The sequence below is a fragment of the Periplaneta americana genome, chromosome 5 (assembly GCF_040183065.1).
Source record: "Periplaneta americana isolate PAMFEO1 chromosome 5, P.americana_PAMFEO1_priV1, whole genome shotgun sequence".
NCBI lineage: Eukaryota > Metazoa > Arthropoda > Insecta > Blattodea > Blattidae > Periplaneta > Periplaneta americana.
In genome coordinates, this window is record NC_091121.1 from 93,377,879 (window position 1) to 93,401,772 (window position 23,894).

The 23,894-nt window shown below is 34.5% G+C and overlaps 1 protein-coding gene across 2 annotated transcripts in view; it reads right to left on the reverse strand.

Annotated features, from left to right (window-relative positions):
- Positions 1-15,863, reverse strand: part of LOC138700006 (MFS-type transporter SLC18B1-like) — a 46,195-nt gene extending 30,332 nt beyond the window's left edge. Inside the window, exon 1 of one of the 2 annotated variants that reach the window (XM_069826275.1) lies at positions 15,808-15,863. The gene's annotated coding sequence lies outside the window, so the exon portion shown is untranslated. Of the gene's footprint in view, positions 1-6,770; positions 6,861-15,807 lie in introns of those variants that run through there. The other variant, XM_069826276.1, reaches the window with a different exon arrangement.
- Positions 15,864-23,894: the final 8,031 nt, after the last annotated feature.

Consider the following 23,894-nt stretch of genomic DNA (forward strand, 5'->3'; position numbering starts at 1 on the left):
ATTCAAGATAAATCCTTTCGCCCATTCTGTTTTAGAACCAATCCTCCCAATGGCTTGTGATCTTCCGATCTCACATTCAGTTACATTAGTTCTATAATTTCAAACAGAAAGGTTAATGGTATTGATAATAACTAGGGCTGTGAAAAACATACTAATTGTTATCTTGTTTTCCGATTTTGAATCGTGTTCATCACAAAGGGAAGGAGAATTAAGTGGTGCTGAAGTAATACTAATAGTGGGAGTTGCGTTCGGGTGTGGGTTCGATTCCCGCTTGGGCTGATTATCTAGTTGGGTTTTTTCTGAGGTTTTCCCCAAATGTAAGGCGAATGTCATGTAATGTATGGCAAATCCTCGACCTCATATTGCCAAGTACTGTCTCGCTATAACTAATTCCATAGAAGCTAAATAACCCAGAAGTTGATACAGCGTCGTTAAATAACCAAGTAAAAAAATACTGACAGTTGTAAGTTATATACAGTTCAAAGGGTAAGAAGGTGTATGAGTGTTAACAGCTCGATTTTATGAGTTGTATTATTCGGTTGAGAAGCTTTTGTCATCTAGTCTGCTGTCAAAAGATCTTTAAGTTAGAATTTATAAAACAGTTCTATTACCGGTTGTTCTGTATGGTTGTGAGACGTGGACAGAGATTAAGGGTGTTCGAGAAAAAGGTTCTTATGAAAATATTTGGGACTAAGGGGGATGAAGTTACGGAAGTAAGTTACACAACGCAGAACTGCAAACTGCACGCATTGTATTCTTCATCTGACATAATTAGGAACATTAAATCCAGACGCTTGAGATGGGCAAGGCATGTAGCACGTATGAGCGAATCCAGAAATGCATATAGAGTGTTAGTTAGGAGGCCGGAGGGAAAAAGACCTTTGGGGAGGCCGAGACGTAGATGGGAGAATAATATTAAAATGGATTTGAGGGAGGTGGGATATGATGATAGAGACTTGATTAATCTTGCACAGGATAAGGACCGATGGCGTGCTTATGTGAAGGCGGCAATGAACCTGCGGGTTTCTTAAAAGCCATTTGTAAGTAAGTACAGCCTATAGAAGAGAAATTACATCATCTCGTTCCTGCATTTTGCATTTATTAAATTACTAGCCGTACCCGTGCGCTCCGCTGCACCTGTTAGAAATAAATATAAAGTAGTTACATAATTAAAATAGGACGTTTGATCCAGGGAACATTCGTTTTTGATAGAAGGATAAATCGTTTAATATGTTACTTAATTTAAATTGTATTTAAATAATTACAATGCGGTCATTTTGGTCCAGAGAGCACTCATTTGGTGTAATGACAATTCCTTTAACATGTTTCTTAATTGTTACTACATGCAAACATAGTTTAATGAAGATTGACATATCATTTAGTTTTAATATGTATACTTCATATTACTTGCTATATGTTTCCATTGAATTATGGTAATAACTTAATTTTAACCCTTGTTTTCTACGTCATGGCGCTTGGCACACCATGGTTCTGAACCCTTCAAATAACTTAAATAGTGATTCAGCATAAACAGTGATATGTAATTATATTTCTTTCTAAAATGTAAGAATTCACAATCTCCTATGTACCATTGTCATGGAATGGATAAATGTGTTTTTTCTTCCTACTCAACAATTTTATATTTTGCACATAGGAGTTACTGCAGGAACAACAACGCTATAATCTGAGGGGGCGGTGAAAATGTATTGTATTGTTATTTTAAAAGTCTTGTATATCCTTAAATTTCACTCAGAAGTTACTGTAATAACATTATAGAATTATGTCCATCTAGAGAAACTACACTTTCCAAAGATGGAATAATAAATTAAACAATTAATTAGCTTTCGATATTACTTCATACAAACACAGAAATACTCTGTGTAGGCTATGTTTAATAGCTTTCGATTATTGTCCAAGGCCCCTTATAGACGAAGTCATTTGTTTTTATTTCAATACAGCGCCTTAGGTGGCGTTGTTATTGTAATTTTAAAACTCATTTATCTCATTAAATATCAGTACTATCAAAATTTTGTATAGAATAAAACTTATCGGAAATTAGTTTTAAAGAAACGTTTGTTATGTAACATTTTTCATGAAAATTAATAATAAGGGAGATATTTTGATTTATTTAATTCAGGCCCTCTTATAACCTCCCTTTTAAATAAAGTATTTTGAATGTCATATAGTCTAAAATCTAAGTTACAACGAACTTAATTTATATTCCAATTTTCATCGAAATCCGTTCAGTCATTATCGCGTGAAAAGGTAACACATCCAGACAGACAGACTTAAATATCAGTCCTATCAAAATTTTGACTGGAATAAAACTTATCGGAAATCATTTTTAAAGAAACTTTTGTTATGTAACATTTTTCACAAAAATCAATAATAAGCGAGATATTTCAGTTTATTTAATTCAGGCCCCCTTATAACCCCCATTTTAAATAAAGTATTTTGAATACCATATAGCCTAAAATGTAAGTTACAACGAACTTAATTTATGTTCCAATTTTTCATCAAAATCCATTCAGCCATTATCGCATGAAAAGGTAACAAACATCCAGAAAGACAGACAGACATACAAACAAAAATTTCAAAAAAGCGAATTTCGGTTTCAGGATGATTAATTATACATGTTAACACCAATTATTTCTGGAAAATCGAAAATTACCAGAAAAATTTCGCTTGCAGATTTATTATTAGTATAGATTACAAACATAAAATTTGAGAAAAGTGAACACATGTAATTTAGTAGAAAAAAAACTCTACCATTACTGTATTGTAATATATTTTATGCTCGACCATGCCGAAATGTAGTAATTATACACCTGGTAGCAGTCCTTTAATGCATGTCATTAAAGTACACCTACTCATTAAAGTACACCTACTCATTAAAGTACAGGTGTTCAGCCAATGACAAGTCAGCTTTGTACCGTTATAAAACCTCAGCCAATAACAAGTCAGCTTTGTACCGTTATAAAACCGCAAGTATCGATTATTCTCGGATATGTAATCGAAAGAGAATTAGCGAAAAGTCACGGAGGGTGGAAATTCAATACTGTCGCAGAAGGTTATGTTCTGTTACTATAATAATTAGAGTTAATTGTAAATAATATTCAAATAAATTCAATTTGTCATCTTGTTTTTCAATTCTAAATCAATATTCAGGTTATACCAGAGTAATGTTCATCTTATTCTGTGCCAAGGTCAATGAAATTCGGCCTCGGAAAAAATCAATACTTTCGCGTCTGCGTACATCTCACAATTCAAGTCAGTTCGCACATAACCATAATTTTGAATACTTTCAAGTTAGAAATATGGTCGAGCATAAAAAGTCCTATGAAACTTGACTATAATGGTAATTAAGTCGCTCGTATGAAAATTATGAAACTCGCTTGCGCTCGTTTCATAAACAATCATACTTGCGTCTTAATTACTACCATTATAGGCTCGTTGCATAATGTACTATAAGGTCGTGCGTTATTGCAATAAATAAGAAGCCATGTATTTATGTTTTCCAACAAAAATGACTGACGGTCATCCTATAATATGGCTCAGTATTTCGAAAAGCTGTGTTCCATATCTGTTGAAACGACATGTGAATTCATGAAATGTTTCACATTAAGAATGTAGAATTAACTTCTGAGTATATCTGCAGAAAAATTCAATGGTGTTCATTTTATGACACTTCAGCCTGTTGCACTGTATCAAAGCACGCTTGTGTTGGACTTGTATTGTGCAACACTGAATGTCTTCTTACATGAAAATTGATGTATTGTAAAGTTAGAAAAAAATAGTATTTAGTTACTGCAGAACATATAATCATCATACCTGGATATTAAATCGATCACTTTGCTGGAAAGACACCCGCATTCTTTAAACATCTTTCGTAACGAGATACTCTATATACAAAATATTCTTTCCTAACGATAGACTGACTCTCACTGCGGTATTTTATGAACTGAAGTTACTTTGAGATAGAAAGACAAAGTGTACTGACGATGAAAAATTTGTTTTCGAGATTTTCACGAAAATGAATTATTATTCAACATTTCTCATACCGAAAACTGGCTTTCATCGTGTCATCTTTGAATGGTGATCTCTACAAGTGTCTGATGGATTTCGTTCGTATTCCGTATTACTGATGATATTAATCGGAAATTATGCAAGTGAAGTATATCATGTCTACTTGAGAATTAGGGAATATTGAAAAAATAAAACAAATTAGCGATTTATTGGTTCAAACGGAAAAAAGAAATTGTTCAGAACGATGTATTCACGATTTTTTTCTAATTCTGTGATGTTTGGGTAAAGAGAGATAAGTCATAAAAATGAGTTCGGAGATGAATGAAAATTAAACTTGGAACCCTTATTACAAATAATTTTCTACACAAATAAAACATATCAACTGCTAATATTCTTTAATTTTTGCACACCCACTTGTATAATTTAACTTGTGTGTTCATCTGGGGAACAAAATTCCATCTGGACAAAAAAATGACATACTCCTTTACCCGAACACTACAGAATTTTAGGCCCGCTTTCCAAAAAGAAAATGAAAAAAGTATTCCTGAAACGCTTATTTTCAACTATTTTTCACTTCACAAAAAATAAAATAAACAAAAAGAAAATGTCACATGTGGTGAAACTAGCGCACAGTTCTGGTGATTTCGGAAATAAAAATTCGCCATTATACAGACCAGTATTGACAACATCACAAAAGAAATCACCAGCCCTTGTCCAGTGCTTGAAAATTCTGCACAGATTCGTATATGTAAGGCATGACAACAGCTTAAAGTAACCTAACCTACGAGATTCCTATACGCAAGACATAACAAAAGCCAAGCCTAACCTAACCTAACCTAACCTAACCTAACCTAACCTAACCTAACCTAACCTAACCTAACCTTCCCTGCCACAGATTCGTATACGCAAGACATGGCGTGAGTGTACACTAGCATGGTACTTTCGTAATTCCACCAAAGTTATGTTGGTATAACTAAGGAAAAGGTGGCGGAATACGTCAGTATAAAGAGAACTAACTCAGGGCTGGTTGAGTCACACATTTCACATTTAAAAAAACGTACATTTTAATCCTAGGTTAGATTAGGTTTGGTCTGGTTTGGTTAGAGTAGTTTATGTTGTGTTATGTTAGTTTTTATTAACTCAGTTGGGTTATATTTGTGAAGTGAAAAATAGTTGTTGAGAATACGCGTTAACGATAAGTTTATTCAGTTTCTTTTTCAAGAGAAGGCGTAAAATTTAGGGTTTTTTAATTGTGAAAATGTATCCTTTTTGTTTGTTTTTTTTTTTTTTTTTTTGTGAAGTGAAAAATAGTTGAAAATAAGAGTTTCCGAAAAATTTTACAGATTTCTTTTTGAAAAGCAGTCATAAAATTGAGGTTTTTTGAAAAATAAAATTACGAAAATAGTGGCTATATCGTTCTAAACAATTACTGAAAAAAGAAACTCATTTTCAGACAAAATGTACTTTGGGGGATTCTTTTTACTAAAGGATATCGTTTAATTTTTCGCCAAGTTTAAGAAACGATGACGTCACAATATGGCCGATGTAAAAAAAATACGACAATCAAATAAAACTACCGAAAAACCAATTTCACGATATCCCGTTTTAAAAACGAACCCTTCCGCTCTTATTTCTAATAGGATATCAACAAAATTTCAAAATATTCCATTTTAAAACAGAATCCATCCGCTATTATTGACACCCTCCTCCACAATACAATTTCATGATCTCCCATTCCAAAAAAAAGAGCCCGTTCGCTCTTATTTAAAACAGGTTATTACCAACATAACCCATCTCTATCGCATATAATAGCCTATATTTAAAACAAACCAAAAATGACCAAACCAAACTAACCTCTCACTGATCTCAGACTTTACAAAAACTCTCCATATTATATATATATATATACCTCAACAAACGAAAGCTAATCTCTTTCGGTGAAACTTGGATATCTTCCACCACTACACTCGCGAGGGAAAACGTATTTAAATCATTTAAATCTTGTCACATTCCTCGGCCTCACGTCAGTTAAATATCCTCTCAACTAACCCGCTAACCCTGTCACATACCTCGGTCTATCGCCTCATTTAACCCATCTGACACAAAACGAAACGCAAATCAAACGTCAGTCCCCTGCGTGGTATGGGGAGATGTCGAAGATTGTCCATAAAAATAAACAGAGAATAGGGTATTATTGTAAAATATATAAAAATGTTATGTTTTATTTAACGACGCTCGCAACTGCCGAGGTTATATCAGCGTCGCCGGTGTGCCGGAATTTTTTCACATGCCAGTAAATCTACTGACATGAGCCTGTCGCATTTAAGCACATTTAAATGCCATCGACCTGGCCCGGGATCGAACCTGCAACCTCGGGCATAGAAGGCCAGCGCTATATCAACTGCGCCAACCAGGCCGACTCTATATATATTGAAATACGGACTCAGAATATGTTAAGGAAATTTATAAATGGTTTTCACGTTTATGTATTTGACTAGTGTGTCGTGTAGCGAAAATAGATACACACTTCTCAAAAGCAAGTGTTTAATGTAAGGTTGTGATAGATTCATTACTTATACCTTCATACATGGTACATACATTTCTCAGTTGAATTATTTCCCTTAGCATCGATTTGTTTTAAAGAAATGTAGATATAGAGTTACTAATTTAATAACGAATTGAAAGTTCATTTTAAGAAAATAATTGTACCAATAAAGAGGAAGTTATATAAGTTCAATATTTACCTTGACTTGTAGTGCTGTTTTACATTAAAGTTATTTAATTCCCCTGCTTTGGAGAAAAAATATTACTTTGCTTATCCCTGATATTATCAAGACTAAAACATTAGAAAACAACGTTAAGATTGTCACAGGAGTGTATAATTTTTTTTAGGAACACAAAAGTAGCACAGATGTTGCTAAATTGATCCTTGATTTACATACATGACGTGTACCCATCCTTCTGTTCCACACTGACAAACATGATCCGACACTACGTGATCTCACAGCTGTTTCCAGAGCAGGCGTGTCCAAAGACTGTGTTGTGTGTTCAGATACCTAACTTTCCATAGCTTTCTTATCAGTTTAATTCTACTTACGGTTGGTTTCGTCACCAGTCTTTGATTTCGGTGAACAAATGTAACATTAACAATTCGTTAAAATTAAAAGAAAAAACTCTTTACAGTAAGAACAGTCTCATCAACACTGTTCAAAAATGATAAAATTTGTAAATTCGCCATTTTTTTATTCATATGTAAGTATCTATCTATCTTCTGTCGAAGCAAAGATTATGAAAAAGTGTTTTGATTGGTTAGTCATGATAGGAATCGTCTGCATACTTTTGTTGAAAATAAGTTCACGATTTTTTATATACACATCGATGGCTAAGAAGTGATACCTCGTATCTACAAAAATGGTGATTTAGTTTAACTTCATTATTATCGTGTTCACAAAGTTTCAAAATTAACTAATACTTTGTCCTCGAGTAGATCTTTCAAAGCAGAAGTATATATAAAAAGTTTGTCTGTTTTGAGGAACATTAATTTTTTTAACAGTGTTTTTATTTACTACAAGTTTACAGATACGAGGTATCACTTCTTAATCATCGACATACATTTGAAAATTAACATTATGAAATATTCAGAAAACGAGTGCAAAAAAGAGGCAGGGTATTAATTTGGAGCCCGATATTTCATGGAGAGGTAATGAATTCAAGAATGCTGGGAGAAAATTCTCAAATATAAAGTCATTAATATAGTGATGTGAAATGCACACTGGTGTTCAGAGGTTTCCAACCTACGATTTTATAATCGTGTAAGCGAAATTTCCAGCCACGGGATAAGTCACAACCAAAAATATGAAAAATTGACAAATTTTGAAAGAGTTCCGCTAGTTCTCAATAGGTAGCACCATTATTGGGAGCCGTTAAAAAGTGTAAGGGAAAATGATTATGTAGATTAAGCAAAAATTATTCTTCCAATAGACAAAATCAGCTGTTTCCACCCAAACTCAGTGTTGTTTTACAATCAGTAGAATGGGATGAAAAAATGAATTTTATAACACGGGTATATTTATTTACGATTGGCAACAGTGGCTATTACGTTCGCCATCTATTCATAGAAGTAATAACTAAAGAATCCATAATTACAGCAACAAATTATCGATCACTATCGACCTACGATTTTATGATCATGTAAGCGTAAGCGAACTTCCAAACCATGGAATAAGTTAGAACCAAAGATATAAAAAAATTGACAAACTTTGAAACAGTTCCGCTAGTTCTCAATAGGTGGCACCATTATTGGGACGGTTAAAAAAGTGTCGGAGAAAATGATTATGTAGATTAAGCATTAGCTTAATTATTATCACAATTGACAATAACAGCAGTTTCCTGCTAAATCCAGAAATGTTTTACAATCAGTTGAAAAATTGAATTCCATAATGCGGGAATATTTATCTACAGTTCGCAACAGTAACTATTATCTTCGCCGTCTAGTGATAGAAGGAATAACTAAAGAATACACATTTACACCAACAAACTATCGATCACTATCGATTAGTCGGATCAGATATCTTTGAACGTTAGTGTACCTATTGCGTAAAATTTTAAATGTCATATTTATGAAAGGCAGTGTGAGTAACCTTGTAGGAATGATTAACGTTTCGCAGTTCTTTAATTAACTCGTAGAGGAGGTGATACTAAGGGATATGCTGGAGCTAAATGGCAACTGTGAACAGTATGGAATGAAAATAAATGCCAACAAGACGAAGACCGTGATCATATGAAGAAAAGTAAAGAAGATAAAATTGCGAATTCTAAATGAGGCAGTAGAACAAGTGGACAGCTTCAGATACTTGGGGTGTACTATAAGCAGTAACATGAGCTGCTGTCGAAGTCAAAAGGAGAATAGCCATGGTAAAGAAAGCTTTTAATAGAAAAAGGAGCATCTTCTACGGACATCTGGAGAAATAAGTAAGGAAGAGACTAGTGAAGTGCTTTGTGTGGAGTGTAGCATTGTATGGAGCAGAAACATGGACATTACGACGAAGTGAAGAGAAGCGACTAGAAGCATTTGAAATGTGGATATGGAGAAGAATGAAGCGTGTGAAATGAACAGATAGAATAAGAAATGAAGCTGTGTTGAAAAGAGTGGGTGAAGAAATAATGATGCTGAAACTGATCAGAAAGAGAAAAAAGGAATTGACTGGGTTACTGGTTGAAAAGCAGGATGCACTGGAAGGAATGGTAAACGGAGAAAAAACATGGACATTACGACGAAGTGAAGAGAAGCGACTAGAAGCGTTTGAAATGTGGATATGGAGAAGAATGAAGCGTGTGAAATGAACAGATAGAATAAGAAATGAAGCTGTGTTGAAAAGAGTGGGTGAAGAAATAATGATGCTGAAACTGATCAGAAAGAGAAAAAAGGAATTGACTGGGTTACTGGTTGAGAAGCAGGATGCACTGGAAGGAATGGTAAACGGAGAAGAGTTCGGGACAGAAGAAGATATCAGATAATAGATAACATTAAGACATGTGGATCATATGAGGGTCAAAGAGGAAGGCATAAAATAAGAAAGATTGGGGAAAGCTGGGTTTGCAGTGAAAGACCTGTCCTTGGACAGAACACTATGAATGAATGAATTATTCAAGAGGTATGCATAATGGATTAGCTAAATTGAAGTACTCGATCTGAACTGACTCAACTCTAGTTCTTTCCTTGTCTTAAGGCTTGCAATAATAAAAATTATAACAGGATGGATGGAGTATGATAATTTTCTAACATTTTTTTCGATACAGAGCGTCCTTTATTACGTCGACTTTCAGAATAAAATGACGAAATTGTGAAATCTGTGAGGATCGTTTGGCCTATTCCTCTCGACTCCAAACCGAATCATCGAGGACAAAATTTTCCATGCAAGATTTTGGTCACACCTGACAACGACACGTTCTGTACTGTTTACAGTCCGCTTGCGGGGTTCTGACCTCTCGTGCAACGTTGTCCTTCACCTTCATCAGAATTTGTTTCCGTCACGTTCTTTTCACGTTGGAGAGAGATGTGTACTTAGTCTTGCACTAAGGTAATTTCTTTATATACTTGAGTATTCTGCTCTTTAACATTTTTCTCTCTATATTTCATTCTTTGTTGTTATAATATATATACAAGGTCCTGTATTAAAATATAAGATGTACGAGCAAGAACGGCGGATTTAATTTATGTATAAATGTAAGAAAAAAGATAATAAAGGAGATATCAGTGCCGCCAACCCAACAATAACAAATATTGTTGGGACACTGTGCCATTGTCTTGTTGGTTTGGTGGCACTGTTATCTGTTTTGTTGAATTTATTCACATTATTAAATCCGGCGTTCTTGTTGGGACACTCTTTATATAGCCTACGTAGCTTGAGAGAAAGAGTATGAAAGTACAATCAATCAAAGGACATTACAACCTACATAAAATTAATGTTTTGGTTTTGAGACAACGTAAGTTTAATAATGTTTATGAATTGTGATAAACTTGAGTGATGTCCCACTTCGAATATTGCGATTCTCTATTCACCAATATAAATACTGATCTTGCCCATAAACTACAGCGTGTTCACAATATCTGCGTTCGTTTCGTTTGTAATATTAGAGAATTCGATCATGTAACACCGTCACTAGAATTGTTGTCTTGGAATCCACTTAAAGAAAGAATATTCTTCAACTCTCACTTATTACTATTTAAAATTATCCACACTTCCACACCCTCTTATCTAGCATCTCGTTTTGTTTACATTTCACTACCTCGAACCCGGAACATGTACCTTCTCTCTATTCCTCTCCACAGAACATCCTTCTACTCATCATCTTTCAGCATATTGATTCCACGCCTCTGGAATTCTCTCTCTGACATGTCAGAGACTGTCGGACAATATCAAAATTCAAATTTAAATTAAAATGTCACGTTCTAGTTCATGGAATTGCTTGTTGAACACCTGTCAGATTGCGCAACTTCGGATTAACCCATAACATATAGTAAATATTGAACCTATGCTGTTGTAAAATTGACAATTAATATGTAATGTATTTATTATTATTATTATTATTATTATTATTATTATTATTATTATTATTATTATTATTATTATTAGTTATCACTATCATCATTATTATCTCTGTTTTTTTTTCTTTTTTTTTCTTGTGTTAGCTCGATGAGACTCTATAGTGTTCTTTTGACCCTGTTGACCCTCTATAGGGCTCTAATTTAATTTGTATTATTTTCATCAGTGTTTGCATTTCTTTTTTGCATTTATATGTGCTATCTGGTAGGATGGAAGAGAAGGCCTTATGGCCTTAATCCTGTCGGATTAAATAAATAAATAAATAAATACATAAATAAATAAATAAATAAATAAATGACGTGATGGACGACTCCAATTCTGAAAGACTATAGCCATTATTCGATTAAAATTAAATCAATACAAAATAAACTGCCAACAGACAGGAACAATTGATTACAACACGTGACCATAATATGCTAAAACGCAATGAAATACACTACGAAGAATACGTTTATAAGCCTTCCTCCACCATTCATCGGATATCATCATCAAACGAATGAAATACTTCGGCTGATAGGACATGCAAAATTATTGCGTGTAGTGAGAAAACATGAAGAAAGAGGTTTTTAATGAAATGAGCGATAATGGTATAATTCTTTCCTATAGAAACGTAATTTTTTTTTATAAAAATGGTTGTTTATTAACTTCAATATTGACGTTACAAGCCGCCACGGTGGTCTCGCGGCTAGAGCTAGACTTATAATCCTGTGGACCCGGGTTCGATCCCGGTGTACCCTCGATTTACAGTAGGGCCTACATTCTTTCGTAGAACCTCTCTTTGCGGAAGAATTTTCTATTACGAAGGTAAGTTACATGTTATATCAGGTTATTATTATTATTATTATTATTATTATTATTATTATTATTATTATTATTATTAAATGATTTCTTACATTATTATAGCTGTTATCATTTTTAGAGAAACTAAATTGTTGTGGCAAATTGTGTCATTTAAGGATCGCTATTCTGAAGGAACAGTTCTGTGATTTGTTTTTTACATTTCGACTTGTTATTAATTATCTTCTGCTAAGATACATATTCTCCATGATTTAATTTTTATCTTTTCGTGCACTCCAGGGGTCATACTTTAAGACACTTTTTATGCAAGTTCCCTTATCAACGTTTCTCCTTCTCCAGCGATAAGAATTCCCAACTTGTATGGTCAGTTTTTCATAAGTTATTAAATAACAAGTCCGATAACATATTCTAGTATACAGATGAAAGTTGTTTTCATTGTTAGCTCGATCTTTCTAGTATGTTCGTTAGTTTTTTTTAATCTTCATCGATACAGGATGAAAATATAAAAAGACGACAACGGCTGAGGAAAAGGACGATGATTATAGGAAGTTGGAATATACAAGGTATTAAAAATATAGTGGTAGGTAAACAAAATGACTGAAAAGCTCAATGAAGATATAATATATTATACTTAGAGAAAGAAAAAAGATGTGGGATAGAAAACCCAGGATCATGGCCGCATTTTTACAGTGGGATTTGAAAAGATAAGAGTGCAAAAGGAAGAATCTCAATTATACTTGAAAAGAAAATGAAAAGTGGATAAGTAATTGGGAAGCGATTAATGAAAATATAAGTAAAATGAGCATTACTGTTTGGAAGGAATTTCTCTACTATAGGCCTAAAGGTCTATAGAATTACGAGGACGAAACTATTATTTAAAACTGCTTAATTGACTTTATCAACGTTCACTAATTCACATGGCTTCAAGATACTTACTTACAGTTATATTATAATATTATAAGACAAATACAACGATTAAGTTTCAGAGACCCCTCTTGTGTTAGTGACTATTATCTGTTTAATTCTAGAATGTTAATCCCATTTTACAGTAATAGCAAATTTGATCAAAATACAGAAAAAACGGAAATAAATCAGTATAATTTGGATTCATTGAAGGATGACAGCATTCTGTACCTGTAAAAGAAGAATCTGGATGAAAAATTACAAGAAACAGAGTTCGCAAATGCCGAATATCAATACCAGTATATTACAAATGAAGAGTCCACTGCAAGAATGATGGATGTCACTTTCTTGTCGAAAATGAACCAAGACTGTCAATGCATAGCTTAAGACATATAGCATGTATATACAGAGTTATATGGCATTAACACTGATAGTCATTGTCCATTAATGATCGGAAAATCACAGTTAAGCTTTGAGCGCTGAGCATTTCAAACCTTCAATTGCTTCTCCTGCAAAATGTATTCCAAATGACATCCATCATTCTTGCAGTGGATTCTTCAAATAATATTAATTTTGCTGCTAAAGAAGTTTTGGCGGAAAACAAAAAGATTGAAAGGAAATATACTAAGGCATTCGAAAAGTGATGGCAATGTAGTTAACTGTTTCACACTAAATTTATTTAGGTTACTTTTGACATTACATACTTCAAATAGTCGGTCTGGTTGGCGAGTTGATATAGCGCTGGCCTTCTATGCCCAAGGTTGCGGGTTCGATCCCAGGCCAGGTCGATAGCACAGGATTATGTCAGTAGATTTAAAATGGCATGTAAAAGAACTCCTGCGGAACAAAATTCCGGCACATCCGGCGACGCTGATATAACCTCTGCAGTTGCGAGCGTCATTAAATAAAACATAACATTTAACATTTACTTCAAATATAGTCTCCTGTCATGTCAACTATACGTTGCCAAATTCTAACCTAATATCCTCACGTTGCGGTATAAATTCCTACTTTTAATAATATCACAGCTGTATTTTAAAATACTAGGGCATTCGATAAGTAATGGAACAATGCTCTAAATCAGTGCTCCTAGCGGTGACCACTGAAATCTTGTACTACGTAACAGAGCAATGATTTTGAAGTTAAAATTTTACATCAAAGATTATTGTAGTATAGGCTTAAACATTTCATTAAGAGTAATGCCTGTGAAACAGTGACATTTTAATTTAAAAGTGCACAGCAAAGACTGAGTTTATTCTTTTGTAATACACAACACAGCCCTACTTTTGAAATCATTCTTTTATGTTCATACTGTGGCTGTTGTCCTTAATGCGGAAGTAGTCTGTTTACAATCTAGCACGTTGGTCACTGCACAAAATCCGTACTCACTTAACTTCAAAGAGTAGTGGCTAAAATTCTGATCTATTTTGATAACTAAGCCACAGTCAGTGCCCGCAGCCCTAAACCCTTCTGCAGAGTGGACAAAATAAAACTGGCCCGAAAAATAAGAGCAATGTTTTATATCTGGTGTTCGAACTCTTTTCGGATAATTACGGTTTTTATTCGCTACAGAGACCGTTTCACACCATTTTGCATTGCAGCCTTTGCTGGAGGCAGTCTGAAACTCTTGCGCAAACAGTTACGCACACCTTCTCCATGAATTGTGCTTCACATAACACTCGACAATGAACACGTGTTGTTTTATCGTGAGCACAATTTTGTGTTGCATTCAAGCGGCCACTAAACATGTCTGCTCCTCTCACTCACTCAAACGTAAAGACACAGCGAAGCTCAGGACAGAGCATGCGGCAGATGCGTATGCGCGGAAATGTTACAGCAACCCATTGTTGCATCGAAATCACGATTTTCTGCATTGTCAGGATCATTTCCGTGTCAGTCTTATACTTATAAATTCATATATTTAAAATATATTTTCCGCGAGCCAGTTTTATTTTGCCCACCCCGTAGATCAGTATCGGCAACCGTTACACTCAGACTTCACTCAAGTCCATTTTTAACTACTGCAGATGGCAGATGAATTGGGGGAGAGGTGAAATTGAATTGAATTTCGTGAGGGGAGCACTACGAACCGGCACTGCGACCTGTTAAGATCTATTGCACTAACCCTTAAGCTAAGCGCATTCCTAAACCCACACCGGCTGACTACACTAAGGTTCTTTGCGTACCCAGTTTCGAGCAGGCAACCTCATTTGTGCCTAGACCTGTCCCCTCCGTGCGTCGCCAACCTGCGTTCGGGGAATTTTATGAAAACGGGAGAACCTCGAGTAAAACCCCAATTGCAATCTTTCAATGAAAAATCCCATATTTGACTGGGACTCGAACCCTGACTGCCTGCATGACAAGCTGAAGGTCTGACCACTCAGCCACCGCAGGGGTGAGAGATAGAAAGTGTTGGTAGAATGTAAGAGGGAAGCGGCAGTGCACCGAGAAAATCCCTCTGTAATATCTGCTTTGTCCACCACAAATTCCATAGCGACCGACTGGGGACGGAACCTGGGTCGCTTGGATGGAAGACCATCGCGCAAGTCACAGATACTGCGGGATTTCAACCAATGACCATAACTTGTACGTTGCGTACTTAACAGAATTTTCTGACACATAGTAGGTGCTTCATATTTAACCAGCCACTTCAGCTAAAAGTAAATTTAAAAAGAACTGTAATATATAGTAAACATTACCATATTCACAGACTTTAAATGAAGGGTTCAGAGCCATAGTGGGCCAAGCGCCATTTATTAAAAACGGAGAAAAGAAGGGTTAAAGTTAAGTGAATATCATAGTTCAATGAAGATTGACATATCATTTAGTTTTAATGTGTATACTTTATATTACTTACTATATGATTCCATTGAATTATGGTAATAATTTCATTTTAACCCTTGTTTTCTACGGTTTTAGTAAATGGTGCTTGGCCCACTATGGTTCTGAACCCTTCAAATATAGAAGAGCTTACCTGACTATTATTACAAAACAATCACGCTCGAGTCGATTGCCACTTTAATACTGAACTTATCTTGATTTAGTTTTCTAGTGGTATGGAACAACTTTTATTGTCAGAGCCATCTTGGCGGGGGGCAACTAGGGTGACGTCCAGAAACGACCCATGTTACGTCAGATTGACCCCACAGACCTTATACGAAAAAGTAGTTATTTTCTTAATTCGTTTTGTTTTGATTATCTCTGTATTTCCTCCTCGCGTACTGGAAGGCTAAAGGTCTGGATGTTAATATAAGGAATCCGTCCATAGAGCTGTCAGTTTTATTTGAAACAATATATATTTTACCATCATAGATAAAAAATGAGCTGGCGCCAAATGATTCGAAATCTCTCTAAACAGAAAAAAAAATCATACAAAATTAAATGTCTTATCTGCAGGCACAAGATAATATAGACAGATGGAACCATTAATCAGAAGTTCACATAGGGTACGGACATAATGGTAGTCTACCCGTAGTTTTTTACTACCTACAATGATGCAATTTTGTTTATATTATACCGTACGAAGTATAAATTCTTGTACCGGTAATTCTACAGTAAACCTTTTTTTATTATCATTTTTACGTAATCAGACTTTTCAGCATCTCTAATATCGAAAGAATGTGGTTATTTGCACGCTGTCTATCTGTGTGTCCGTCTGTGCGCAGGATTTACTTGTAAATACAGGTAAATAAATTACTGTACTGTCTCAAAAAGTCGATTCGTGCAACATAATTTCTTGCATAAAAGAGATAATTTGATGTCCTTGTGCCAAAATAGCATACGGCAGGTACTTACGAATTCTTCCTTGACTTTTTATTACATAAGATAGTTTCATGTTTCTCCATAAATAGGCGTAGTTAATTCAGATAGTGGTATGCGCAGAATTTTGTCAAAGGAGGCATCATTATTAAAATTGTTTACAATGTATATTATTGGTAATTTTAATATTGCTTTTCATTATTATTACCATTATTATTATTATTATTATTATTATTACTATTATTATTATTATTATTATTATTATTATCATCTGAGTTTTTACAGGAGAATGTGAAACTAGTTCCAGGAAGACGATGTACATTCACGACAACATCGTCACACTGCAGCTGTGAAGAAACATTTGCCAATGTGAAATTTTCATTAACCTCGCGAGAGTCACTACTAGAGGTTTTGCTAAATATTGTAAAATGGAGCTTTGCAGTCGCTTAGACATATCAAATAATCCGGAACGATAATATGAAGTTTATATTAAAATATGAACTGTCAAATGCACAAAACGTTAAACGAACGTTTCAGAATAAAGTCAGAACTCAAACTAACGAACGGGTGAATACCACTCTTAAAATGAGTTTAAAATCGACAATACACAATATTTAATATCTGCACTACAGAACTGTCAAAACAACCTTTTCAATATGTTTCACAACAAGTTAAATTTCTTATTGTGTCAGCTTCGTTTTATTATAAGTCGGTACTACGTAATAGGTCTCTCTATAATACAGATAGCATTCGTATAATTCGAACGTGCCGCAAAACCAAGCACAGGGATTATATTGAAGGAGGGGTATTAGGATTATCCTTACGTCGATGTAAATTTTGTTACTCTGACAGTGAAAAGTTAGAGAAGGGAAAACAATTATGAATTTAAAAAATATTCAAATCTAAATAAGTCATTTTTTTAGTTCAAGGAGAGGTTCAAACCCGGTAACCCCCCCTTGCGTACGCTCCTGAGTCAGAATAATAGGCCTAAACAAAATTACGCATCGGCTGTAATTGTACCGATTAACATGAAATGTTTTTTTCAACTTATACGCTTTTCGGCCAACAAGCTACGTACGGAAGCATGTCACTTGTAAAAATGGAACTCAACTAGCTTATTGTTTTCATGATCATTATAAAAGTGTATTGAGCTACATAACGCAGTCTGGTCCCACTCCACTCTTCAACTCTTGGCTTCTTCAGGACGGGCGTTCCGCACTGCCGTCATTGAGCCGATGGAACATTACTAGCTAACTACCAGTCTTAATAGGAACTCCATAATTTCCAGTCTTACATTTCTTAAACTTCAACTATATTAAGAATGTATTGTAACTATTGACAGAAAGAATATTTTTTCGTCACCATTAACTAAAATAGCATTTTTATCTCACACTCTTTGAGCATCAAAAGAATGTGTTTTTAATGACGGGCACTTGACTTTCGTCATTCACTCAAGCCTCCCCTTTTTATTGAACGACGCGCAGAAGCATGTAATTCTTTCAGTCGCCATGCAGGCGTTCCTCTTGGTGCACCATAGAAGAGTACTGCGTAACATCGTATGATGATGATTAATGGAGCAATGGTGGAATTCCGGTAGGGTAAATGAGAATACCCCGCAAAATACTCCACCAAATATTGACTTTGTCTACCACAAATTCTTGTTGGCCCTACCGGGATTCGAACCCGGGTTAAATGTTTTTTAAATGCCATCCTATGATAATGATAGGCCTATACAAATTTGGAATGTACATTAAATTTTATGTATCTAAACATAAACATTACGTTTGCCACTGATTATCCTTTTAAATATTAATGAAATTTCTTTCAATAGCCTTCTGAAACCGTATACAAAATAGTAGTAGTATAGTAGTAGTAGTAAAATTAGCGAGGACATACCTGTGTAGTGATTGCCAGAAGACTCGAAATTATACAGCGCGACGGTCAGAACTGTTTGTTTCATTACCCAAACCTTGTCCCAAGCTTTATAGTCCCAAGATAGTTATGTCAATAAGTTTATCTAGAATCTTCTGTATATTGTTGTGCATCACTACCAACGCAAAACAGAAGGAGATATAGTTCACAAAACTTTGAGTGATGCAATCGAGACATGCGATGAACATTTTGTTCTTTCATGTTATAGTCACAATTTAATTAAGGAATTCAAAGTATCGTTCTCTTTAAATTTCATCAAATAGCATCTTTGTAACTTGACATATAAAACGAAAAACTTAATAATATAAAATTGTCATTTCACCTTACAAAGTGTAAATTAACTACGAAAGGAACTGGCATACTACATTTACTTGAAAACTGAAAACCCTTCTGTAATATTCTATGAATTTCTCTTATTAGTTACTATATTATAATATCACCATCATAATCTTCGTTATCATTTCCATTCAGAGATCAGGTTCTTTGAACATGTTTCGATTTCAGTTCCTTCCTATCTTAGGTTTTCGCTTGAATGCACACTCATTAAGTAGACCTTGTTTATTAGTAAGAAGTCTCTGTGCGGATGTAAGGCTCGTTTGCATAGTAATCCTTTGTGTTTTTCCTCTGTAGTCTACTATCCGCTAACAGGCAGACTCCTTCGAGGTCAGCACCTTAATTTTGCTCGCTATACTTGAAATGTTTTTACCGCTTCGATGAATTAATTATTTCTAATACTGATAACTAAGAAGAGTTCATTTCTGTGAACATTGAAATTAATTGATTACGTGTTTCCTAATACAGTAATTTTTATCAAGTTTCGAATATCAACGATTGATCCCAAGTATCGTGTTCTAGAAGTAATGTATGTATGTATGTATGTATGTATGTATGTATGTATGTATGTATTTATTCACACTGCAATGGGTATATACCCGGTGGCAGTGGTAACTAATTACACTCAGTAATGACAATAATAAACTCATTAATTAAAAATACAATTAATAATAATACTAATAATTAATACTAACAATAATTAATAATAATAATAATAATAATAATAACAACAACAACAACAGGGAATATCCTAAATTAAATGAAACGATCACTTAAAATAACATTTGAAATAAATCTAATTTGTATCTTAAAACTAAGATCGAACTAAAACCCACACGTATGATATGTTCATATCTGCACAAGTACCTTTCAACATTACACTCATTTCGCTGTCAACTCACTCACTGCACTGGAACTACGACACATTTCACTGATTCTATCCTGATTTCACTAACACTTCAAAAACATTTCACTGTTCAAATACTTTGCACTGCCACTATAAACTATAAAGCTTCACTGACAGGAACACGCTTCACTTACACAGCACACCTCACTAACACGACATACTTCTTCACTGATACAACACACTTCACTGACACAACATAATTCTTTACTGATACAACACTTCAATAACAACATATCATTTACACCCTTTAACTACTGTGTATAATTACCATCTATTAGTAAGGTCCTTAAGCCTATTTTTAAATACATTTTTGGTTGTTGGTAAAGCCTTTAGTAAGTCTGCAGGTAAAGCATTCCAGTCCCTGATAGTACGATTGAGAAAAGAAAACTTTCCAGTGTCCGTCCTCTGCCTTCTTTCCCTCAATTTATATGAGTGGTCGTTCCTTGAAGAGTAATTTGGCGGCTGCAACCTATTTTTTATTTCTCTCCAGGCAGGCTCATCTCTGTATGTTTTGAACAGTGCGCATAATCGAATTCGCGTTCTCCTGTCCGTGAGTGTGTCCCATTTTAATGGTGAATTTTTCCGACAACACTTGAGAGCCCGTTTTTGAATCTTTTCCAGTGTCTTAATATGTTCTAATCTGTAAGGGTCCCAACATGCAGCACCATATTCCATTACTGGACGTACTAGTGATTTATATGCAATCTCTTTGGATTTATCAGAACCTTTTCTTAGTACCCTCATCACAAAGTGTAACGCTCTCCATGCTTTTCCCGCTGTGTCTGTAACGTGTTCCCCCCAGCCGAGATCGCTGCTAAATGTTATTCCGAGGTATTTACATTTGTTAACTTCCGGAATGGTTTCATGAATGAGTCGAAACTTCAAGATTACATAGCTTTAACAGGAGACAGTGTAGATCTACATTATACCAGAAAGGTGATGTTGATGTTTAATGAAGAAATGCAAAATTTCGACAGGAGAATAGTAATAAACAGTAAAAACAAAACGTATTTTATCCACCACAAATTCCAGTTGAACTCTTCCAGTTTAAAGCCGGATCACCAGCATCGAAAGCCAACATTCTAGTCGTTCGAAAAATGGTGCGATAGTGCAACATTCATAATAATATGTTAAATTTTTCATTCTCTTTTTAAGCTCTTTCACAATATTTATATCTACCTATGTCTGACATGACAAAACCTGAGACTTTACAGAGCAATAGTTTCTTACTATAAGGCTTATGATGACATTACCGTGTCTGTGTATGTATGTAATGCTATTTTTCTTGAATTTAAATTAATACTAAGGTGATACGAGGGTATCGCATAATTTATTGTTTTGTCGTTTCATTACTATTATCGCAATGCAGTTATTACTGGATCGATGTATATGTTTACCTATGTTGTATTTTTTACTGTCATATAAATGATTTTAACTTTTTATAATACAACTTAAAAGACAAAGTTTATAAGAATAAGACCCGTAACACACTACACCGAGAACTATGAAGTGTGTAATTATGTGTAATGCTTTGGTTTCCACACTATAGCGGGAAAATATTGCTACACAGTGAAACCAACTTCAAATACTTAGGGTGTGCTATAAGTAGTAACATGAACTGCTAAAAGGAGTATCCTCTACTGACCTCTAGAAAAAGAAATAAGGAAGAGACTAGTAAAGTGCTTTGTGTGTGGTATGATATTGTGTAGAGTAGGAAAATGGACATTAAGGCGAAGTGAATTAAAACAATTTGAAGCATTTGAAATGTGGATATGAAGAAGAATGGAGCGTATGAAATGGACAGATGGAATAAGAAATGAAGCTGTGCTAGAAAGAGTGGATAAAGAAATAATAATTTTGAAACTGATCAGAAAGATAAAAAGAAATTTACTGGGCCACTGCCACTGACTAAGATTTATTTATTTTTTTTGTTTTATTTTAGTAGGTTATTTTACGACGCTTTATCAACCTCTTAGGTTATTTAGCGTCTGAATGAGATGAAGGTGATAATGCCGGTGAAATGAGTCCGGGTCTAACACCGAAAGATACCCAGCAGATACATGGATCATATACGGAGACTAAGAGGTAGGCGGAAAATAGGAAATATTGGAGAATGCTGGTTTTGTAGTGAAATACCTGCCTTTGTGCAAAACACTATGTAGCTAATGATGGGCATCATTTTCAATAACAAGTCTTGTAACGCAGGTTAGTACTCATTATTATCAGTTTTAAACATCAATGTATGCTTTCAGTAACAAAAGGGTTACAGTGTATTGCGCACTACTATCACAGTCTAGTATATACAGTCGCGAAGCTTGGGGTGATTTTTTTAATTTCTCGCGATAGTTGCTAGCCGCTTGGAGCGCTGTGTGTACTAGGAACAATAGACTGTGTCACTGGCATCGTGATCTAATACAGGCCGTAAGGCAGACCATGTGACTCGTTTAACCCGATCACGAAGGGCGGCGTTTCAACCATATAAATTAATTGGAATGCATAAAAAGTAACATATATTTCTCTAAAATGTAGTGTAATTACATTAATAAAATTTAAAACAATGATTAGGAGACACTTCAGACATAATTCCTTGCGAGTTAAGGTGTAATATTATTTTTGGTGTGAAAATTACGTTGTTCGTATGTGTAATAGACCTACCTGCCTTTATTTCGATTAAATATTGCGAAATTATTGTACATTCATTTATGCACGATTCAATAATTTTCAGTTGCACCGCACGAATATTTAGATAGCCTATGTTGAAATTATAGGTTATGTTTACTGTCCCAGTTGCCCCTTTCTGTCTAAATTTAGTGATCTCCAATGCCCTGTCATTCATATGGAAATATTATAGGTTATGCTTACTATATCGTATATTCCTAAATTCGCAATTATACATTATAATTAAGCATAATGTCATGTATGATACTCCGCACATTCAATTTGTCTATTTTAATACTGCAATTGAGTATTGAATTATTGTATTTATCTACTACCTAAGAGATGAAGTAACATTCGTACGTACACTAATTTCATAAGAGTGGTATGATAAATTTGCTGTCTTTATGAAGGTAGGTAGATGTGCTATATTAAAATCACAACATAAATTCTTTTTTATTAAACCTCAAAATAGCTTCCATTCCAAACTTAAAATGTTGATGCTAAAAGATTATGTTAACATGTAAAATTCTGTTCACATTAAAATAACACAGTTTTGTAATTATTTCTGCAACATATTATGCAACAAGAAGTAAAGGGAACTTATGGACACATTACACTAAATAAAACTTAGCTATGATACGCAATAAAGTTATAATATAATAATTCACTGAGCTCCATACACTGAAATAGAAAACCCGAACATATATTACGGCCTGGTCTAGATCGAAAAGGCATTGACTGTGCCGTATTTCGCATTGTTATGTAAACTATAAAATGTTCGTTATCGGTTGTAATAACTGTAAATGGCTAAAATACAATAATTTGAGTAATAATATGGGACAAGGAGACGTTTGTTGCACTATAAATTCTAAGAAAAAGAGGTCAGAGTTATCCTTCCGAAAGATCCAGGAAGGTGAGTTTATAAAATATAATATATACTTTATGAAAATAATATATAAACCTTATGTATTTTGTATTTCAATAGTGGAAGGAAGGTGTTAATTTTCAAAAGAACACGATATCAAAAGTACAATACATTTTATCGTCTGCTAGGGAAAGAGTCTGTGATGAGGCGATAGTAGCAATCCTGGTGGCTAGCAATTATCTATGGATGCATATTTCAACTGTCCATGTTTGCATATTTAGTAAGTATTGAGCTTCGCAACTGTATATAGTAAACTGTGCTACTATTAGCAACGAAGTTGGCTCCCTTTTCCCGGCTGCGTAGTGAGGTACGAGATAGCGCAAGCACAGAAAGGAGTCGACGGCCCCGAAATCGCTCTGCACATGATGTGATTTCTGTTTTATAGTCCACTTTTTAGGCAAATATTATGATACAGAAACATTAAACTTTAGAAATTTTCTTCAAGCTAGTGTTCATAATATTTCTAATTTGGTATCTCTATATCTCTGGTGGTATTATACCTATAGGTACAGTATTTTCGGTGTTTTTTACGATCTCGTAATACCAA